The 22,378-nt window shown below is 49.3% G+C and overlaps 1 protein-coding gene across 8 annotated transcripts in view; it reads left to right on the top strand.

The window, feature by feature from the left end:
* The window catches only part of LOC104679141, a 123,833-nt gene that overhangs the window by 43,623 nt on the left and 57,832 nt on the right, over positions 1–22,378 (top strand). The window contains exon 4 of one of the 8 annotated variants that reach the window (XR_004058348.1): positions 6,204–6,616. The exons of 5 other annotated variants lie outside the window; for them this stretch is intronic. The gene's annotated coding sequence lies outside the window, so the exon portion shown is untranslated. Of the gene's footprint in view, positions 1–5,807; positions 6,617–22,378 lie in introns of those variants that run through there. 2 more of the 8 variants (XR_004058342.1, XR_004058343.1) reach the window with 2 other exon arrangements.

Below are 22,378 nucleotides of genomic sequence, written 5' to 3'. Positions count from 1 at the left end.
CTTTCACTTTCTTTCTCTTTTTCTTTCCTCCTCCTCCTCCTTCTTTTTTTCTTCTTTCCTCCTCCTCTTCCTCCTCCTTCTCTTCCTCCTTTTTCCTTTCACTTTCAGGTCTTGGTGGGACAAATGTTCTATGGAGACTGCTTCTTCTGCTGCTCCTTAGTAATGGGGGATGTCCCTCTCCAGTGCTAGGCATGGAGAAAGCTTCACTTTTGTTCTGAAAGGAGCAGAGATGAAGGTTACCTGTTCAGTCCCTCTGGTTCTCCAAAAAGCCACCCATGTGTTACTTCTAAGTGAAATGTCATTCTGAATGCACTTCTTACCAGTACCTCATGGTTCGTCCTTCTACCTTGTTCTCCTTGAGGATGATCTAATAATGTAATCTTGGCCAAGAGGAGCCTCAGCAAGTTGTCCCCCATCTCCTCTTCTTCCAATCAAGCCATGTGAACACAGCTATCCGAATATCAGTGTATACAGGCAGGCTGTCTCTGTCATGTGCCAGTTTACCCACTCTCACACAGGAAGACACCCACAGACCACAGACACAGATACACATACACGCACTCACTAGTAACCACAGAAATGAAATCACAAACACGCCCACACACAGAGACACATGCAGACACACACACATACACACACACCCCTAGACACACAAATAAGAAACCTCACGGGGCACAGGGGTGTAGGCCCAAGCATTCTCCCACACAGACACATACACACCACCACAGGCACGAGACTGCCCACAATCTCTCCCACACAGGTTCTAAATGTGCAAAGGGAACGGGAGACAGGGAGCATTCCTGACTCCAGGCCTGGGCCATCATGCCATTGGTTGATGGACAACTCTGGCCTTCTCCTGAGAATGAATGCGGGAAGTCTCTTATCAGATAGGATCCAGCAGCCATTGTAAAACTGGAGCATCCTGGGTCAAGCTGCTTAAAAAGGAACCTCATTTTGTGTTAGAGACAGAGAGAGTTCCCTTGGGAGCCTTGGCACTGTATGATGCCATGAGAATCTGTGGTGTGTGGTGGCCTTCCCCAGCACCCCTGAGCCACCCTCCTCCCACCTCCATCTGTGTGAAACCCAGGACAACCTGAGCAGAGTCAGACTTGAGTGAGTTGCTAAGTGTCCTCTCTGAGAGATACTCCTGCTACAGACCCTGTTGTTTCCAGTTGAGCAGTCCACCCATTTTGGTGACCTCCAAGTGCCAGCCCCAAGGTGGTAAACTCTACCTGGAGCTCGAGGCTTTCGTAGGACCCCCAGTCCTGCAGCAGAACCTTGTGTAAGCCAGCTGGGTGACCAACACCTTGTCCTGGGGTAGCAGCCCCTATGATCCCAGTCCTCATGTGGTGTCCCAGTGATGATGATCATATGTTTTTTGTTGTTTACTTTCTGCATGGGCAGGAGCCATGAAATCTGCAGAGAGCCAAAGGAAGGGCAAAGGCTGGCTCCCTAAACAAGATTCCCACAGGATCTCCAGCCTACTGTCCTGGTCCTTGGTCACACGGTGCCATGAGTTTGGTGATCAATCTGGGACCAGGTGACTGATTCCTTTCACTCCTCTGTCTTTTTTTTTTTGTTTCTCCTTCCTCTTTACTTTTTTTCACATGGAAAAAGGCAGAGACCCTCAAGTTGGAGGGGCAGGGGTACAGTTTTAGTTGACGTTTGTGGAGTCATACTGCCATCAAGCGGAAACTGTATCTAGAAACCAGAGGCAGCTGGGCACAAGTGCTGGGGAAAGCCCAGGAGCACAAAAGAGATGGCAGCATGGGGCCTCCAGGCTGAAGCAAGACAAGAGAGGAACTCAAGAGAGGAAGCTGGCCCTTGGCTTGTGTTCATTCCCAGGATGCCTCCCTGGTTCCACAGCTCTCTCCGAAAAAAAAGGGCAGGCAGGGGCGACCCTCCATGGGTTCCCCTGGCCATCTCCAGGTACTGCCATGTCCCCAGCATCCTGAAGCTCCTTTGTTCTCTGGAAGGATAGGGGCCCCCTTGCCAACAAGTGGCTCCAGCCAAGGGAACCCCGGAACTCCCCACAAAAGACACCAGATTAAACGGCCCCCGTCTCAGCCAGTGGCTTTGCTTATGCCCATCTCAAGATGACTGCCGGGCCAGCTCCGCCCCCTGGGCTGACTGGTCTTGTTGCTGCCTGACTGCTCTGTCCCGGGGCCCCTAGAGTAGTTGCTTCTCCAAGGTGTCCCAATGCCAGGTACACTTCCTTCAAGGGCTCAGAACCCCAGTGGGGGAAACCCAGGCTTAGACATAGTCTAAGCACATCCTCACTGATCTCTGTGTCTGGCGGAAGGCAAGTGTTCCTGCAGCCTTTCGTGTTCAGAAACAACTTCTGCTGGATGGCACTGTGGCTCCAGACATGGCAGTCAGTTCTTTCCCTTCCCCCACTGGGCCTTGCTCTCCTTCTTCCTTTTGCCAACAAAACAAAATAAACAACAAAAAACAAAGAAATAAAGAAAGAAACTGGCCAAGGGACACCCACCTCACCTTCAGCAGGGCTCCCCACCTACGTGGTCACTTTGGGGAAACCTATAACAGTAGGAGGGATCTCTGCCTTCCTCCTTCCCTCTGGATTCTTCTCTGGGCAGGGGTCCCAGTGAACCAGAGGAGCCTATCCTCAAGAAATCCCACCTTTAAGGCTGTGGCATGGTGAGGTTAGGTTGCACTTGGGGCAGTATGAGCGGGTACAGGGGGAAGGGTGTGTGGGTATGTGGGTGTGTGGGCCTGTGTGCAGGCCACTGCAGATTCCTCTATGAATCTGCACAGGCCTCCTAAGCAGGAGACCAGGCCGCTTGTTTGTGCCACTGCACTCGTCCCTAGGCAGCACACCGCCTTCTGGGGAAGGGATCAAAGCTTGGATGGAAAGCAGCCAGGTCCAACAGGTGTCCGCACATTGTTGACCCATCCAGCAAAAGGGAGTCGGATCAGGCGTCTGTTGGGGCTGGACTGAACAGGATGGACTTCTGCCTGAGGCCTTCAGCTACCTCTCTCCCTGGAGCCTGGGCACTCATCTGTGGCCAGGGGTGGCAGGGGTGTGCTGGGTGGCTTCTACAGGCAGCTCTCCTAGAGAGAGCCACTTGACATGTCTGATTGAGCATGCATGCTCACTGGAATGTGGTGGTTCACCAGTTAGTTGCCCTGGCATCTTAGTCATTCTGCCAAAGTGCATGGGTAGCCAGGCCCCTGACTGACTGTGCTCGCTTCCCCGCTTTCCCCTGGGCCTTGCCTGTGTTCCTGTGCTGGGTGTGGAAGTGGAGGTTGAGCCTGGAGTGTTTTGGGGGTTGATGGGGCGGCTATACCTTGGTTTGACACAGAGCTTTCTGGGTTCTTCAAGCTAAACTCTGGTGCTTGCCGCATATTCACCAGGAAAAATAATTAGACGGTAGAGGACAAATTATGGCGCCCCTTCAGGGTCTCCAGGCAGACATGGGAAAGCCTGGTGTGGGGACTTCACACAAAGCCCTTGTTGGGATGCAAAGCAGTGTCCGCATTGCTCTAAAGGTTGCATGTCTTACCCATGCCACTCATTGCCTGTGGAGCAGCATGGAACTTAACGTTCTCAGAGTATTGCAAATGTTTATGTTTTTCCTTATTACTAATCTTGCTGGATGTGTAGGCCACAATGGGAATGGGCAGAGCTTCATAGGACAGAAAATTCACCCAACAGGTAATGATTCTGACACTCAGGGGTCTCACAAGAGGAACGTCATTCTCGTGCGTGGGCTTGCACTCTCAGGGCATTCCAGGAAGAAGGGCAAAATTAACATGAAACAGGAGTCATCTGCTTTCTGTCACTTGTCAACTGATGCAGATCCTTTCCTCATATGTAGTATACACCACAGGGGCAACTCCAGGACTTGCCTAGGGAAAACGCCAGAAGAAAGGAATGCAGAAAGATCTGGGCTGCATCTTTAGGGGTGGCATTGCGACTCTGAGTGTCAGAGGTCCTCGTTTGTAACATTTAACTCCCATTTCTTCTCACATTTTTCCTGTCTTCATCTGTGCTTCCATACGTCCTGAGGCACATACATGTATCCCCACCCATACTCACTAACAAGCATCTGACCAGGCACCTCCACTCACACCCGCGTCCCATTGTCTAGCCGACTCTCAGTGGGCTGGGTTCTTCAGCTTCCTGTTTCACACTTGTTCATCTTTCCTGTCCCTTTCTGTCTGGCTTCCCAATATTTGCTGGCGGAGTGTGCAGAATGGGCTGCGGGTTGGGGCAGCGGGGAGCAGGGCAGCCTCCTAGCACAACAGGCCTCTGTGTGGACACGGTGCAGACGTGGGCTTAAGGGGCTGATGATTTCTTCTGGCTGATGGCTCTTCCGCTGTGAGGCAATAGGAGGCCAACTGGGCTGCCAGCTGTCCGCCTGAGACACTCTGCATTCCAGTTCGCTGTCATCCTCATTGCTTACTCTGATTCTTTTTTTTTTTTTTTTTTTTTTTTTTTTTTTTTTTTTTTTTTTGAGACGGAGTCTCGCTCTGTCGCCCAAGCTGGAGTGCAGTGGCCGGATCTCAGCTCACTGCAAGCTCCGCCTCCCAGGTTCACGCCATTCTCCTGCCTCAGCCTCCCGAGTAGCTGGGACTACAGGCGCCCGCCACCTCGCCCGGCTAGTTTTTTGTACTTTTTAGTAGAGACGGGGTTTCACCGTGTTAGCCAGGATGGTCTCGATCTCCTGACCTTGTGATCCGCCCACCTCGGCCTCCCAAAGTGCTGGGATTACAGGCTTGAGCCACCGCGCCCGGCCTTACTCTGATTCTTAGTGTACTTTTGGAGTTTTTCTTTTTTCCCTTTTTCTTCTTTCTTTATTTTTAGTGGACTTCTGGTTTGGGGAGGTCAGGATCTGCCTGGAAGGCAGGGTCAGGTGGGTGCAGGAAGATCCTTTGGGGTAAGAGGCCTACTTTTCTAAAGATACCAGAATGACCTAGGCTAACCCCTGGGGAGAGTAAGCGGCATCCCCCAGCCCTCTCTCCATATTGCCACAGGTAGCTCATTACCTGTTTTTTTCTAGTGTCCATTTCTTCCCTGCTTTTCATCTCCCCTCCCATTTCTGGAGTCCTTCCCTGCCTCAGCCTTGAAGACTAGGGACTTGTGACTCCTTACGGTGTGCTGATGACATCTGGAGGGCATGGTTCAGCCTGCACCTTGGTCTTCTGTAGCTTCTGCAGGCCTACTTGGTGGATCAAAGTCCTTGATCCCACTCAGAAGAGATCCCACGGACAAGAAGCTTCTCGGTGGTTTTTTCTTTCACTGGAATGTCACTGGTGTTTCCTTGCCTCTCGTTTTGTATGTCGTCACAAAGTGAGGCATCCCTGAACTAGATGCTTCAGGACGGCTGCTGTGGCAAGAAGCTGCCACTTCTTGTTCTTGTTCTCTTTCTAGTATTTCTTCCTCTTCCTCTTGCTTCTCCTCTCCTCCTCCTCCTCCTCCATTTTTCCATCTCATTCTCCTTTTCTTTTCCTTTTTCCTTCTCCTTGCTTCTCCTTCTCCTTTTTCTCCTTCTTCTTCTTTGTCTTCTTCTTTTTTTCCTTTTACTTTCAGCTCTTGGAGGGATAAGTGTTTCATAGAGACTGCTTCTTCTGCTCCTGGTGATGGGAGATGCCTCTTTGCAGCACTAGACCTGGAGAAAGGCCTGACTTTCATTCTTAAAGGAATAGAGATGAAGGTCACCACTTAAATTACTCTGGTGCTCCAAAAAGCCACTCATGTATTACTTGTAAGTGAAATGTCATCGTGAATGCAGCCCTTAACACAGTAGCTCATGGCTCACTGCTCTTCCCTGCTCTCTTTGTAGATGATCTAAATGTGTAATCCTGAGCAAGGTAGGAGCCAAGTAAAGTTGTTCCTGTTGCATATCCTTTCAGTCCAGCCATGTGAACACAATGATCATATTTCAGTGTGTACAGGCAGGCTCTCTCTGCCACATGTCTTTTGCCCACTCTCACTCACACAGGCAGGCTCCCAGAGACCACACATGCACGCACTCACGAGGGACTCCTACAACCAGAAACATAATCACAAACACATGTGCACATGGAAACACATGCACACGGAGACACATACACACACAGAAACAAATGCACACAAAGACACACCCACATGCAGACACACACACACACATAGACATACACACACTCACAAGAAACCTTACACGGCACAAGGTTGCGGGTGGACGCATTCTCCCACACAGATACAAACACACAGACTGCCACAAGCAGGAGACTGTTTGGACGAATGGAGGCAAGATGGCGCAGTTCCGGGTTCTTCACCGTCAACTTTCCCGTGCCCGGGAGAGACACGGGTCGACTGCGCAGGCGCAACCCGACTTCCGACGGAGACGAACCGGAACCCGCCTAGCCACGCCTACCGCCCCGCCCCCGACCCGCCTATGTCCCGCCCACTGCCCTCCCACTCCCGGGCCCAGGACATAAAAGCCGCTCCCGGAGGGCGTGCAGAGCTAACTTCCTTGGCCCCTACTCATGCGCGGGACCCAGGAACCTCGTCCGAGAACGCCTGAGCGAACTTCCTTGGCCCCTCCTCGTACGCGGGACCCGGGAACCTCATCCGAGAACGCCGGAGCGAACTTCCTCGGCCCCTCCTCCTGTGCGGACCTAGGAACCTCACCCGAGAACGCCGGAGCGACTTCGTCGGCCTCCACCGCGGGAGGCCGGTGAACCTCGCCCCTCCCTCACATTGGTTTGTAAATAAAGTTTTTTTTGCCTTGCCTACTTGCCTTTTCTCTGGCATTTGCTCTGGGGGTCGCATTAAAGCCAATCAGAGACTACCCACAAACTCTGCCTTAGGGGCTCTCAATTGGTGACATGCAATGGGCAGTGGGTAACCTGTGAGCATTCCTGGCTCCAGGCCTGGGTCATCATGCCATTGATTGGAAAATGTGGGCCTTCTCCTGAGAATGAATGCAGGAAGTCTGTTATCAGAAAGGCCCTGACATAGAGTTTCCTGAGTCAAGGACTTAAAAAGGGACCTGACTTCGGGGTAGAGGGAGAGAGAGTTCCCTTTAGAGCCTGGGCCCTTTGTGATGCCATGGGAATCTGTGAAGCATGGTGGCCTTACCCAGCCCTCCTAAGCTACCCTCTATCTACCCCACTCTGTGTGAAAGCCAGATCAGAGGCCGGGCTCAGTGGCGCAAGCCTGTAATCCCAGCACTTTGGGAGGCCGAGACGGGTGGATCACGAGGTCAGGAGATCGAGACCATCCTGGCTAACCTGGTGAAACCCCGTCTCTACTAAAAAATACAAAAAACTAGCCGGGCGAGGTGGCGGGCCCCTGTAGTCCCAGCTACTCGGGAGGCTGAGGCAGGAGAATGGCGTAAACCCGGGAGGCAGAGCTTGCAGTGAGCTGAGATCCGGCCACTGCACTCCAGCCTAGGCGACAGAGCTAGACTCCGTCTCAAAAAAAAAAAAAAGAAAGAAAGCCAGATCAGCCTGCATAGAGTCAGACTTGGGTGAGTTGTTGAGCATCCCCTCTGAGGGCTATTCCTGCATCAGGCCCTGTGGCTGCTTGTTGAGCCGTTGGCCCATTCTGGTGACCTCCATGTGCCAGCCCAAGGTAGTAAACTTAACCTGGAGCTCCAGCCTTTGGGAGGATCCTGCAGCAAATCCTTGTGTCAGCCAGCTGGGTGGCCAGCGCCTTGTCCTGGGGCAGCATCCCTATGATCCCAGTCCTCCTGTGGTTTCCCAGTGGCCATGATTATGTGTCCTTTGTCTTTTACTTTCTGCACCTGCAGGACCCATGAAACCTGGAGAGGACCAAAGGAAGGGCAAAGGCTGGCTGCCTAAACAGCATTCTCGCAGGGTCTCCAGCCTACTGGTCTCTGGTTATAGGGTCCCCTGAGTTTGGTGGTCAACTTGGGACCAGGTGGCTGGTTCCTTTCTCTTCTCCTCCTTTTTCTCCTTCTCCTTTTTTCACATGGCAAAGGGTGGAGGCCCCCGGCTTGGAGGGGCAAGGTATGGTTGTAATTGGCGTTTGTTGAGCCATACTGCCATCAAGCGGAAACTGTTTCTGGAAACGGGAGGCAGCTGGACACAATTGCTGGGAAAAGCCCAGGAGCATGAAAAAGGCGGCAGCGTGGGATACCCAGGGTGAAGCTGGGAGAGGTAAAAACTCCTCAGTGGCCCTTGGCCTGGGCTCATTCCCAGGAATGCGCTCTGGCTCTACAGCTAACTCCGAAAATAAGGGCAGGCAGAGGCAGCCCTCCATGGGTTCCCCAGCAGTCTCCAGGAACAGCCAGGCATGAGTCGGCCCCCTCCAGTACTCCGAAGCTACTTTGCTCCCCGGAAGGATAGGGGCCCCCTGGCCCCAGGGTGGCCCCATCCAAGGGCACCCCAGAACTCCCCAAAGATTAAATGGTCCCAGTCTTGGCCGTCAGAGGCCAGTGGCGTCCCTTATGCCCGGCTCAAAATGGCTGCCGGGGCAGCTCCACCCTGTGGGCTGACTGGTCTTGGGGCTGCCTGGCTATTCTGTCTCCAGGCCACTAGAGTGCCTGTTTCTCCAAGGGATCTCAATAGCAGATACTCTTTCTTCAAGGGTTCTGAACCCAGTGGGACAAATCCTGCCATTGGCAGAGTCCACCAAGCCCGGCACATCCTCGCTGATCTCTGTGCCTGGCAGAAGGCAGGTGTCCCTGCATCCTGTCCTGTTCAGAAACAACTTCCGCTAGATGGCAATGTGGCTTCACAAACAGCAGTCTTGTCTTTTCCCTTCCCCCACCTTTCTCTCTTTCTTTTTTCGGTGCCAAAAAACAAAACAAACACACACATTCACAAAAAAACAAGAAGGAAAAAACAAAAAAGAAACTGGCCTAGGAGCACCCATCTCACCTACAGCAGGGCTTCCCATCTATGTGGTCACTTTGGGGGAACCGGCAACAATAGGATGGGGTAGGGGTGGGGGCCGCAAGGAGCAAGGCAGCCTCCTGGCCCAAAAGGCCTCTGTGCCAAGGCAGTGCAGACCCGGGCCTAAGGGGCTGATGATTTCTCCTGGCTGGTGACTCTTCCTCTGTGAGACCACAAGAGACCACTCACAGTGCTGCCAGCTGTCCACCTGAGGCACTTTGCATTGCACTTCACTCTCAACCTCATTTCTCACTCTGATTCTTTGTGTACTTTTGGAGTTTTCCTCATTTCACTTTTTTCTTCCTCACTCTCTTTACTTTTTCTCCACTTCTGTTTGGGGAGGTCAGGAGCAGCCTGGAAGGCAGGGTCAACTGCGCGCGGGGACACTGTTAGGGAAAACAGGCTTACTTTTCCTGAGGAAACTAGTAGGACTCCCGCTGACCCCTGTGAGGAGAAATTGGCATTTTCTCCCCTTTCTGCCCTGTCTCCATATTGCCATGGGTGGCTGATTACCTCTTTTCCCTGGTGTCCAATTCCTCCCCGTTTTTCATCTTATTCTTTTTTGGGCAGTCCTTCCCTGCCTTGGCCTTGTAGCCTTGGGGCTTGGTAGCCCCTTGCAGTGGGCTGATGACATCCTTAGGGCAAAGTTCAGCCAGCACCTGTGTTCTCTGCAGCTTCTGCAGGCCTACTTGTGGATCAAAGTTTTTGATCTTACTCAGGAAATACTCCATTAACAAGAAGCTTCCTGGTTGTGTGTCCTTTAAGCGGGAAGTCACAAGTGGCTCCGTGCCCCTCGTTGTATATATCACCACGCATTGAGGACCCCCTAAACTAGATCCTTTGGGACAACTACAGTGGCATGAACCTCTCACTTCCTGTTCTTCTCCTTCTGGTTCTTCTTCCTCTTCCTTCTCCTCCTCCTCCTTCTTTTTCTTTTTCTTCTTTTTCCTCCTCCTACTCCTCCTCCGCCTCCTAGTCCTCCCCCTGCGCTTCCTTCTCCTTTGCCTCTTTTTCTTTTTTGGCTTTGGCTTTTGCTTCTGATTCTGCTTCTGTTTTTCCTTTCACTTTCGGATCTGGGTGGGCATGTGTTCTAGGAGACTGCTTCTTCTTTTGCTCCTTGGTGATGTGGGATGTCCCTCTGCAGAACTAGGCCTGGAGAAAGCTTCACATTCATTCTTTAAGGAGCACAGATGAAGGTCACCAGTTTAGTCCCTCTGGTCCACCAAAAGGCTGCCCACATGTTACTTTTAAGTGAAATGTCATGGTGAACCCACCCTTCACCAGTACCTCGTGTGTCGCTGTTATTCCCTGTTCTCCTTGTAGATGCACTAAGTGTGTAATCCTGAGCCAGTAGGAGCCTTGGCAAGTTGTTTCCTGACTCCTTTTTTTTCTAATCAAGCCATGTGAACACATCGATCCGAATTTTAGTGTATGCAGGCAGGGTGTCTGTGCCACTTGTTCATTTGCCCACTGTCAGTCACACAGTCAGGCATACACAGACACACATGCAGGCACTCACAAGAGACTCCCACAAGAAGAAATAAAATCACAAACACACACGCACACAGATATACATGCACACCCCGACAAAAACACACACGCTTACACGTACCCACCCAAACACACACACACACACACAAAGTAAGCTCACAAAATCAAAAGGGTATGGGCCCAAGCATTATTGGACACAGACACACATCACCACAGGCACGTGACTGCCCACATTCTCTCCCACACGGGTTCTAAATATGCAAAGGGGAAAGGGAGACAGGTGAGGTCATTATGCCATTTATTGGGCAACTAGGGCCTTCTGAGAATGAATGTGGGAAGTCTGTTATCACATAGGCTCAAGCAGCAGGTGTGAAACTGGAGCATCCTGGATCAAGCCGCTTGTAAAGGGCCCCCAAACCTTGGCCCTGTGTGATGCCATGGGAAACTGTGGTGTGTGGTGGCCTTCCCTAGTCTCCCTGAGTCACCTTCCTCCCACCCCTACCTGTGTGAAAGCCAAGACAGCCTCAGCAGAGTCAGACTTGAGTGAGTTGCTGAGTATCCCCTGTGAGGGAGACTCCTGCCTCAGGCCCTGTGGCTGTCAGTTGAGCTGTCAACCCCTTATTCTGACCATGTGCCATCCCAAGGTGGCAAACTCTAACTGCTGCTCCAGGCTTTGGGAGGACCCCCACTCCTGCAGCAAAACCTTATGTAAGCCAGCTGGGTGGCCAGTGCCTTGTCCTTGGGTGGCAGCCCTATGATCCCAGTCCTTCTGCGGTTTCCCAGTGGCCATGATTATGTCTCCTTTCTCTTTTACTTTCTACACCGGTGAAAACCATGAAACGTGGAGAGGTCCAAAGGAAGGGCAAAGGCTTGCTGCCTCCACAGCATTCCCACAGGGTCTGCAGCCTACTAACCCTTGGTCCTTGGGTCCCCTGAGTGTGATGGTCAACCGGGGACCACGTGGCTGGTTCCTTTCTTTTTTCCCTGTCTCTCTCTCTCTTTTTTTTTTTTTCCTCCTTCTACTTTACTTTTTTCACATGGGAGAGGGCGGAGGCCCTCGGATTGGAGAGGCAAAGTTACAGTTGCAGTCGGCATGTGTGGAGCCATACTGCCATCAAGCGGAAACTGTTTCTAGAAATGGGATGCAGCTAGGCACAAGGGCTGGGGAAAGCCCAGGAGTGCAAAATACAGGACGAGGTGTGGCCACCAGACTGAAGCGGGACGAGAGAGGAGCTCCTCGCTGGCCCTTGGCCTGGGCTCTTTCCCAGGATGGTGCCCTGGCTCCACAGCTGTCTTTAAGAAAGGACAGGCCAGGCTGCCCGGCATGGCTTCCCCTGTCTGACTTCCCCATGGCAGTCTCCAGAAACTGCCAGGCATGAGTAGCCCCACACTCAGCATCCTGAAGCTCCTTTGGTTCCCGGGAGGATAAGGGCTTCCTAGCCCCACCGCGGATCCAGCTAAGGGCATCCTGGAACTGCCCACAAAAAAGACCAAATGGCCCCATTCTTGGTCACGCGTGGCCCGTGACTTCCCGTATGTGCATCTCAAAATGGCTGCTGGGGCAGCTCCACCCTGTGGGCTGACTGGTCTTCGGACTGCCTGGCTGATCTGTCTCAGGGCCTCTAGTGTAGCTGCTTCTCCAAAGGGGCCCAATGGCAGGTATGCTTTGTTCTAGGGCTCTAAACGACAGTCGGGGAAACCCTAGCTTAGGCAGAGTCCCTCATGCCCGTACATCCTCGCTCATCTCGCTGCCTGGCAGAAGGCATTTGTCCCTGCAGCCTGTTGTCATGTTCAGAAACACGTTCCGCTGGATTGCACTGTGACTTCACAAATGGTGGTCACGTTTTTTCCTTCCCCCACCTTGCCTTTGTCTTTCTCCATTTGCTGCCAACAGAATAAAACAAACACAAAAAACACAAGGCAAAGAAACAAACCAGCCAAGGAGGACCCACCTCATCTACAGCAGAGCAAGCCACGTATGTGGTCACTTTGGGGAAACCTGCAACAGTAGGAGGGTTCTCTGCCTCCTCTCTTCCCTCAGGATTCTTCTCTGGGCAGAGTCCCAGTGAACAAGAGAAGCCTATCTTCAAGAAATCCCACCCTTAAGGGCTGTGGCATGGTGGGGGTAGGTCGCACTGGGGACGGTGTGAGCGGGTACAGGAGGAGGGGTGTGTGGGTGTGTGGGCCTGCTTGCGAGCCACTGCAGGTTTCTCTAGGAATCTTCTCAGGCCATGTAAGCAAGAGACCAACCCTCACGCTTTTGCGCACTACACTTGTCCCTAGGTAGCACTCTTCTCTCTTGGGGAAGGGACCAAAGTTGGATCGAAAGCAGCCAGGCAAACAGGCATCCACCCATTGTTGACCCATAGAGCTGCAAGGAGTCGGCCCGGATGTTTCTTGGGATGGGACTGGACTGCATGGACTTCTGTCCGAGGCCTTCAGCTACCTCTCTGTTGGGAGCCCAGGCACTCATCTGTGCACACTGGAGGGAGGGGTATTCCAGGTGGGTTTCACAGGTGGCTCTCCTGGACAGAGAGCCACTTGGCATGTCTGACGGAGTATCCGTGCTCACTGGAAGATGGTGGTTCACCAGATAGTTGCCCCGGCATCTTGGTCATTCTACCGAAGTACATGGCTGGGCGAAGACTGTGTTCGCTTTCGCACGGGCCCTGTCTGTGTTTCTGTGCTGTGTATGGAAGCACAGGTAGAGCATTGAGTGTTTTTGGGGGGCGGAGTGGGGGAGCTGTGCCTTGGATTCACACAGCTTTCTCTGGGCTACTCAAGCTAAACTCTGGTGCTTGAAAAATATTCAGCCTGGAAAATGAATGAGACAGTCAAGCACAAACTATGCCGCCACTTCGGGGTCTCCAGGCAGACAGAAAAAAGCCTGACACGGACCATGGTACAGAGCCTCTGTTGAGATGAGAAGTCATGACCACGTTGCTCTAACGGTTACATATGATACTCATGCCGCTGGGTACCTGGGCAACAGCATGGAACACAACACCCTCCGAATATTACAAACGTTTTTTATCTTTACTTGTTACAAATTTTCCTGGATGTGTAGGCCACACTGGGAATGAGCAGAGCTTCACAGGACAGAAAATTCAACCCACAGGTAATGATTCCCACACTCAGGGGCGTGTGAACCACTCTCACAAGAGGAATGTAAATCTCATATGTGGGCCTACACTCTCATGGCATTCTGGGAAGAAGATCCACATGACCATGGAACAGGAGTCACCCCCTTTCTGTCACTTGTCAACAAATTCCGATTTCTGTTTTGATATGTAGGTAGCATGAACCAGGGTGCACCTCCGACCATGCCTAGGGACCACAAGAGATGAAAAGAATGCAGGAAGATCTGGACTGCATCTTTAGGGTTGGCATTGGGACTCTGAGTGTCAGAGGTCCTTGTTTTTAACTTTTAACTCCCATCACAGCTCAAAATTTTCCTGTCTTCATCTGTGCTTCCATAGGGCCTCGGGCACATACCCGTATCCCCACCCATACTCACAAGCTTCTGCGCAGACACCGTCATTCACACCCGGGGCCGGTCGTCTGGGCAACTCTGGGTGTGGGGGGGCAGTTTTTAAACTATCGGGTTCCCTGTTGTTCAACTTTTTTTTTTTTTAATGATACTTTATTTTTTTTTTTTTAATTATACTTTAAGTTCTAGGGTACATGTGCATAACGTGCAGGTTTGTTACATATGTATACTTATGCCATGTTGGTGTGCTGCACCCATCAACTTGTCAGCACCCGTCAATTCATCATTTATATCATGTATAACTCCCCAATGCAATCCCTCCCTCCTCACCCCTCCCCATGATAGGCCCCAGTGTGTGATGTTCCCCTCCCGAGTCCAAGTGATCTCATTGTTCAGTTCCCACCTATGAGTGAGAACATGCGGTGTTTGGTTTTCTCTTCTTGTGATAGTTTGCTAAGAATGATGGTTTCCAGCTGCATCCATGTCCCTACAAAGGACGCAAACTCATCCTTTTTTATGGCTGCATAGTATTCCATGGTGTATATGTGCCACATTTTCTTAATTCAGTCTGTCACAGATGGACATTTGGGTTGATTCCAAGTCTTTGCTATTGTGAATAGTGCCGCAATAAACATACGTGAGCATGTGTCTTTGTAGTAGAATAATTTATAATCCTTTGGGTATATACCCAATAGTGGGATGGCTGGGTCATATGGTACATGTAGTTCTAGATCCTTGAGGAATTGCCATACTGTTTTCCATAATGGTTGAACTAGTTTACAATCCCACCAACAGTGTAAAAGTGTTCCTATTTCTACACAACCTCTCCAACACCTGTTGTTTCCTGACTTCTTAATGATTGCCATTCTAACTGGTGTGAGATGGTATCTCATTGTGGTTTTGATTTGCATTTCTCTGATGACGAGTGATGATGAGCATTTTTTCATGTGTCTGTTGGCTGTATGAATGTCTTCTTTTGAGAAATGTCTGTTCATATCATTTGCCCACTTTTTGATGGGGTTGTTTGTTTTTTTCTTGTATATTTGTTTGAGTTCTTTGTAGATTCTGGATATTAGCCCTTTGTCAGATGAATAGGTTGCAAAAATTTTCTCCCATTCTGTAGGTTGCCTGTTCACTCTGATGGTAGTTTCTTTTGCTGTGCAGAAGCTCTTTAGTTTAATTAGATCCCATTTGTCAATTTTGGCTTTTGCTGCCGTTGCTTTTGGTGTTTTAGACATGAAGTCCTTGCCCATGTCTATGTCCTGAATGGTACTACCTAGATTTTCTTCTAGGGTTTTTATGGTATTAGGTCTCACATTTAAGTCTCTAATCCATCTTGAATTAATCTTCGTATAAGGGGTAAGGAAAGGATCCAGTTTCAGCTTTCTACTTATGGCTAGCCAATTTTCCCAGCACCATTTATTAAATAGGGAATCCATTCCCCATTTCTTGTTTCTCTCAGGTTTGTCAAAGATCAGATGGTTGTAGATGTGTGGTATTATTTCTGAGGACTCTGTTCTGTTCCATTGGTCTATATCTCTGTTTTGGTACCAGTACCATGCTGTTTTGGTTACTGTAGCTTTGTGGTATAGTTTGAAGTCAGGTAGCATGATGCCTCCATCTTTGTCCTTTTGACTTAGGATTGTCTTGGCAATGCGGGCTCTTCTTTGGTTCCATATGAAATTTAAAGGAGTTTTTTCCAATTCTGTGAAGAAACTCATTGGTAGCTTGAAGGGGATGGCATTGAATCTATAAATAACCTTGGGCAGTATGGCCATTTTCACGATATTGATTCTTCCTATCCATGAGCATGGTATGTTCTTCTATTTTTTTGTGTCCTCTTTGATTTCACTGAGCAGTGGTTTGTAGTTCTCCTTGAAGAGGTCCTTTCCATCCCTTGTAAGTTGGATTCCTAGGTATTTTATTCTCTTTGAAGCAATTGTGAATGGAAGTTCATTCCTGATTTGGCTCTCTGCTTGTCTGTTACTGGTGTATAAGAATGCTTGTGATTTTTGCACATTAATTTTGTATCCTGAGACTTTGCTGAAGTTGCTTATCAGCTTAAGGAGATTTTGGGCTGAGACCATGGGGTTTTCTAAAGATACAATCATGTCATCTGCAAACAGGGACAATTTGACTTCTTCTTTTCCTAACTGAATACCCTTGATTTCTTTCTCTTGCCTGATTGCCCTAGCCAGAACTTCCAACACTATGTTGAATAGGAATGGTGAGAGAGGGCATCCCTGTCTTGTGCCAGTTTTCAAAGGGAATTTTTCCAGTTTTTACCCATTCAGTATGATATTAGCTGTGGGTTTGTCATAAATAGCTCTTATTATTTTGAGGTACGTTCCATCAATACCGAATTTATTGAGCGTTTTTAGCATGAAGCGCTGTTGAATTTTGTCAAAAACCTTTTCTGCATCTATTGAGATAATCATGTGGTTCTTGACTTTGGTTCTGTTTATATGCTGGACTATGTTTATTGATTTGCGAATATTGAACCAGCCTTGCATCCCAGGGATGAAGCCCACTTGATCATGGTGGATAAGCTTTTTGATGTGCTGCTGAATCCGGTTTGCCAATATTTTATTGAGGATTTTTGCATCGATGTTCACCAGGCATATTGGTTTAAAATTCTCTTTTTTTGTTGTGTCTCTGCCAGGCTTTGGTATCAGGATGATGTTGGCCTCATCAAATGAGTTAGGGAGGATGCCCTCTTTTTCTATTGATTGGAATAGTTTCAGAAGGAATGGTACCAGCTCCTCCTTGTACCTCTGGTAGAATTCAGCTGTGAATCCATCTGGTCCTGGACTTTTTTTGGTGGGTAGGCTATTAATTGTTGCCTCAATTTCATAGCCTGCTATTGGTCTATTCAGGGATTCAGCTTCTTCCTGGTTTAGTCTTGGGAGAGTGTAAGTGTCCAGGAAATTATCCATTTCTTCTAGATTTTCTAGTTGATTTGGGTAGAGGCGTTTATAGTATTCTCTGATGGTTGTTTGTATTTCTGTGGGGTCAGTGGTGATATCCCCTTTATCATGTTTTATTGTGTCTATTTGATTCCTCTCTCTTTTCTTCTTCATTAGCCTTGCTAGCGGTCTGTCAATTTTGTTGATCTTTTCAAAAAACCAACTCCTGGATTCATTGATTTTTTGGAGGGTTTTTTGTGTCTCTATCTCCTTCAGTTCTGCTCTGATCTTAATTATTTCTTGCATTCTGCTAGCTTTTGAATGTGTTTGCTCTTGCCTCTCTACTTCTTTTCATTGTGATGTTAGAGTGTCAATTTTAGATCTTTCCTGCTTTCTCTTGTGGGCATTTAGTGCTATAAATTTCCCTCTACACACTGCTTTAAATGTGTCCCAGAGATTCTGGTATGTTGTATCTTTGTTCTCATTGGTTTCAAAGAACATCTTTATTTCCGCTTTCATTTCGTTATGTACCCAGTAGTCATTCAGGAGCAGGTTGTTCAGTTTCCATGTATTTGAGCGGTTTTGATTGAGTTTCTTAGTCCTGAGTTCTAGTTTGATTGCACTGTGGTCTGAGAGACAGTTTGTTATAATTTCTGTTCTTTTACATTTGCTGAGGAGTGCTTTACTTCCAATTATGTGGTCAATTTTGGAATAAGTGCGATGTGGTGCTGAGAAGAATGTATATTCTGTTGATTTGGGGTGGAGAGTTCTATAGATGTCTATTAGGTCCGCTTGGTGCAGAGATGAGTTCAATTCCTGGATATCCTTGTTAACTTTCTGTCTCGTTGATCTGTCTAATGTTGACAGTGGAGTGTTGAAGTCTCCCATTATTATTGTATGGGAGTCTAAGTCTCTTTGTAAGTCTCTAAGGACTTGCTTTATGAATCTGGGTGCTCCTGTATTGGGTGCATATATATTTAGGAGAGTTACCTCTTCCTGTTGAATTGATCCCTTTACCATTATGTAATGTAATGGCCTTCTTTGTCTCTTTTGATCTTTGATGGTTTAAAGTCTGTTTTATCAGAGACTAGGATTGCAACCCCTGCTTTTTTTTTGTTCTCCATTTGCTTGATAGATCTTCCTCCATCCCTTTATTTTGAGCCTATGTATGTCGCTGCATGTGAGATGGGTCTCCTGAATACAGCACACTGATGGGTCTTGACTCTTTATCCAGTTTGCCAGTCTGTGTCTTTTAATTGGAGCATTTAGTCCATTTACATTTAAGGTTAATATTGTTATATGTGAACTTGATCCTGCCATTATGATATTAACTGGTTATTTTGCTCGTTAGTTGATGCACTTTCTTCCTAGCCTCGATGGTCTTTACATTTTGGCATGTTTTTGCAATGGCTGGTACCGGTTGTTCCTTTCCATGTTTAGGGCTTCCTTCAGGGTCTCTTGTAAGGCAGGCCTGGTGGTGACAAAATCTCTAAGCATTTGCTTATCTGTAAAGGATTTTATTTCTCCTTCACTTATGAAACTTAGTTTGGCTGGATATGAAATTCTGGGTTGAAAATTCTTTTCTTTAAGAACGTTGAATATTGGCCCCCACTCTCTTCTGGCTTGGAGAGTTTCTGCCGAGAGATCTGCTGTTAGTCTGATGGGCTTCCCTTTGTGGGTAACCCGACCTTTCTCTCTGGCTGCCCTTAAGGTTTTTTCCCTTATTTCAACTTTGGTGAATCTGTCAATTATGTGTCTTGGAGTTGCTCTTCTGGAGGATTATCTTTGTGGCATTCTCTATATTTCCTGAATTTCAATGTTGGCCTGCCCCACTAGGTTGGGGAAGTTTTCCTGGATGATATCCTGAAGAGTGTTTTCCAACTTGGTTCCATTTTCCCCTTCACTTTCAGGCACCCCAATCAGACGTAGATTTGGTCTTTTTACATAATCCCATACTTCTTGCAGGCTTTGTTCAATTCTTTTTCTTCTTTTTTCTTTTGGTTTCCCTTCTCGCTTCATTTCATTCATTTGATCTTCAATCACTGATACTCTTTCTTCCAGTTGATCGAGTCGGTTACTGAAGCTTGTGCATTTGTCACGTATTTCTCGTGTCATGGTTTTCATCTCTGTCATTTCGTTTATGACCTTCTCTGCATTAATTAGTCTAGTTATCAATTCTTCCACTCTTTTTTCAAGATTTTTAGTTTCTTTGCGCTGGGTACGTAATTCCTCCATTAGCTCTGAGAAGTTTGATGGACTGAAGCCTTCTTCTCTCCTCTCGTCAGAGTCATTCTCTGACCAGCTTTGATCCGTTGCTGGCGATGGGCTGCGCTCCTTTGCAGGGAGAGATGCGCTCTTATTTTTTGAATTTCCAGCTTTTCTGCCCTGCTTCTTCCCCATCTTTGTGGTTTTATCTGTCTCTGGTCTTTGATGATGGTGATGTACTGATGGGGTTTTGGTATAGGTGTCCTTCCTGTTTGATAGTTTTCCTTCTGACAGTCAGAAGGACTGTTTGTTGGTCTGTTGGAGATTGCTTGAGGTCCACTCCAGACCCTGTTTGCCTGGGTATCAGCAGCAGCGGTTGCGGAAGATAGAATATTGCTGAACAGCGATTGTACCTGTCTGATTCTTCCTTTGGAAGTTTCCTCTCAGGGGTGTACTCCACCCTGTGAGGTGTGGGGTGTCAGACTGCCCCTAGTGGGGGATGTCTCCCAGCTAGGCTACTCAGGGGTCAGGGACCCATCTGAGCAGGCAGTCTGTCCGTTCTCAGATCTCAACCTCCGCGTTGGGAGATCCCCGGCTCTCCCCGAAGCTGTCAGACAGAGTCGTTCGCATCTGCACCGCTCCCCCTGCTTCCCATGTTGGTCTTCAGCTGTGCGCTGTCTCCTCAGGTGGAGTCTACAGAGACAGGCAGGCTTCCTTGAGCTGCTGTGAGTTCCACCAAGTTCGAGCTTCCCAGCGGCTTTGTTTACCTACTTAAGCCTCAGCAATGGTGGACACCCCTCCCCCAGCCTCGCTGCTGCCTTGCGGTTAGATCGTCGCAGACTGCTGTGTTAGCAGTGAAGGAGGCTCCGTGGGCGTGGGACCCTCCCGGCCAGGTGTGGGATATATTCTCCTGGTGTGCCTGTTTGCTTAAAGCGCGGTATTGGGGTGGGAGTTCCCCGATTTTCCAGGTGTTGTGTGTCTCAGTTCCCCTGGCTAGGAAAATGGATTCCCTTCCCCGTTGCGCCCTGCTTCAGCTCTCGCTGTTCAGACTGCAGCAGCTGCCCAGCACCGATTTTCCGGAACTCCCTAGTGAGATGACCCCAGTACCTCAGTTGAAAATGCAGAAATCACCGGTCTTCTGTGTCGCTCGTGCTGGGAGTTGGAGACTGGAGCTGTTCCTATTCGGCCAACTTGCTCCACCCCCTGTTCCCCTTTCTTGTTGCTTTCTGCCTGGCTTCCCAATGTTTGCTGACGGAGTGTGCGGGATGGGGTTGAGGTGTGGGCAGCAGGGTGCAGAGCAGCCTCCTGGCCCAACAAGCCTCTGTGAAGACACAGTGCAGTCCCCGGCTTAAGGGTCTGACATTTTCTCCTTGCTGGTGGCTCTTTTTCTGTGAGGCCACTCACAGGGCTGGCCAGCTGTCCACCTGGGCACTCTGCATTCCAGTTCGCTCTCAACCTCACCGCTCACTCTGATTCTTTGTGTACTTTCGGAGTTTTCCTCCCTTCACTTTTGTCTTCTTCACTTTCTTTACTTTTCGTCCGCTTCTGCTTGCGGAGGTCGGAAGAGGCCGGGAAGGAAGGGTCGACTGCGAGCGGGGATACCGTTAGGGAAAACAGGATTACTTTTCCTAAGGAAAAGCCTAGCTGACCCCTGAGAGGAGAAACTGGCATTTCCCTCCCCTTTCTGCCCTGTCTCCCTATTGCCGTGGGTGGCTGATTACCTCTTTTCCCTGGTGTCCAATTCCTCCCTGTTTATTCCCTTCCTCTTATATTTTTTTGAGGGGAGGATGTGCTTCCCTGCCTTGGCCTTGCAGACTTGGGGCTCGGTTACCCTTGCAGTCGGCTGATGACATCCTCAGGGCAAGGTTCGGCCTGCACCTGTGTCCTCTGTAGCTTCTCTAGGCCTGTTTGTGGATCAAAGTTTTGATCCCATTCAGGAAAGATCCCATCAATAAGAAACTTCCTGGTTGTTTGTCCTTTAATCGGGGCGGGACAGGTGGCTCCTTCTCCCTCGATGTGTATGTCACCACCCATTGAGGTCTTCCTGAGCTACATCCTCCAGGACAGCTACAGTAGCATGGACCTCCCTCTTTCTTTTTTGTTCTCCTTCTGTTTCTTTTTCCTATTCCTCCTCCTTCTTCTCCTCTTTTATTCTTCCCTTTCTCCTCTGCTTTACCTCTTGCTCCTCCTCCTCCAACTTCCTCTCCTCCTCCTCCTCATGCGACTCCTCTTTCTCTTCCTCCTCCTTCTCCTCCTCCTCCTCCTTCGTGGATTTCTCCTCCTCCTCCTCCTCCTCCTCCTCCTTCTTCTTCTTCTTCTTCTTCTCATTTTTCTTTTTATTTCTGTTAGTCTTTTTCCTCCTCCTCCTCCTCCTCCTCCTCCTCCTCCTCCTCGTCCTCCTCCTCTTCCTCCTCCTCCTTGTTTGCCTCTTCTTCTTTTTCTGCTTTGGCTTCTTCTTCTGCTTTCTTTTTCCCCTTCACATTCAGATCTGTTCGGGCAAGTGTTCTAGGATACTGCTTCTTTTGCTTTTTGATGATTTGGCATGTCCCTCTGCAGCACTAGGCCTAGAGGAAGCGTCAGTTTTGTTCTCAAAGGAGCACTGGTGGAGGCCACCAGTTTAGTCCCTCTGGTGCACCAAAAAGCTGCCCACGTGTTACTTTTCGGTGAAATGTCGTGGTGAACCCACCCTTCACCAGTTCCTCGTGTATCGCCGTTATTCCCTATCCTCCTTGTGGATGCTCTAAGTGTGCCATCCTGAGCCATTAGGAGCTTTGGCAAGTTTCCCCCGTCTCCTTTTGTTCTAGTCAAGCCATGTGAACACATCGATCCGGATTTCAGTGTGTGCAGGCAGGTGTCTCTGCCACGTGTTCATTTGCCCACTGTCAGTCACACAGGCAGGCACCCACACACGGCAGACACAGATACACATGCACGCAATCATGAGAGATTCCGCCACCCAAACTGAAATACACGCGCACACAGAGACACATGCACACGCAGACACAAACACACAAGTTAAATATGCCCAAGTGGACACACACTTGTTTGTGGATACACAAACACATGCGGGCACGCGCACGCACACACACGTAAGCTCATACTGCCAAAGGGGTGTGAGCTCAAGCATTATCAGACACAGACACGTACACACCACCACTGGCTCGAAAGTGCCCACGATCTCTTCTACACTGGCTCTAAATGTGCAAAGCAGAACGGGAGACAGACCAGCATTCCTGGCTCCGGTCCTGGGTCTTCATGCCATTTATTGTGCAACTGGGACCTTCTCCTGAGAATGAATGCGGAAGTCTGTTATCAGATAGGCCCAAGCAGCAGGTGTGAAACTGAAGCATCCTGGGTCATGCTGCTTGAAAAGGGACCCCACTTTGGAGTAGGGACAGAGAAAGTCCCCTTGGAGTCT

This window comes from Rhinopithecus roxellana, chromosome 7 (assembly GCF_007565055.1).
Source record: "Rhinopithecus roxellana isolate Shanxi Qingling chromosome 7, ASM756505v1, whole genome shotgun sequence".
Lineage (NCBI taxonomy): Eukaryota > Metazoa > Chordata > Mammalia > Primates > Cercopithecidae > Rhinopithecus > Rhinopithecus roxellana.
The sequence above is the reverse complement of the archived record's forward strand: the minus strand, read 5'-3'. Positions and strand labels throughout refer to the sequence as shown.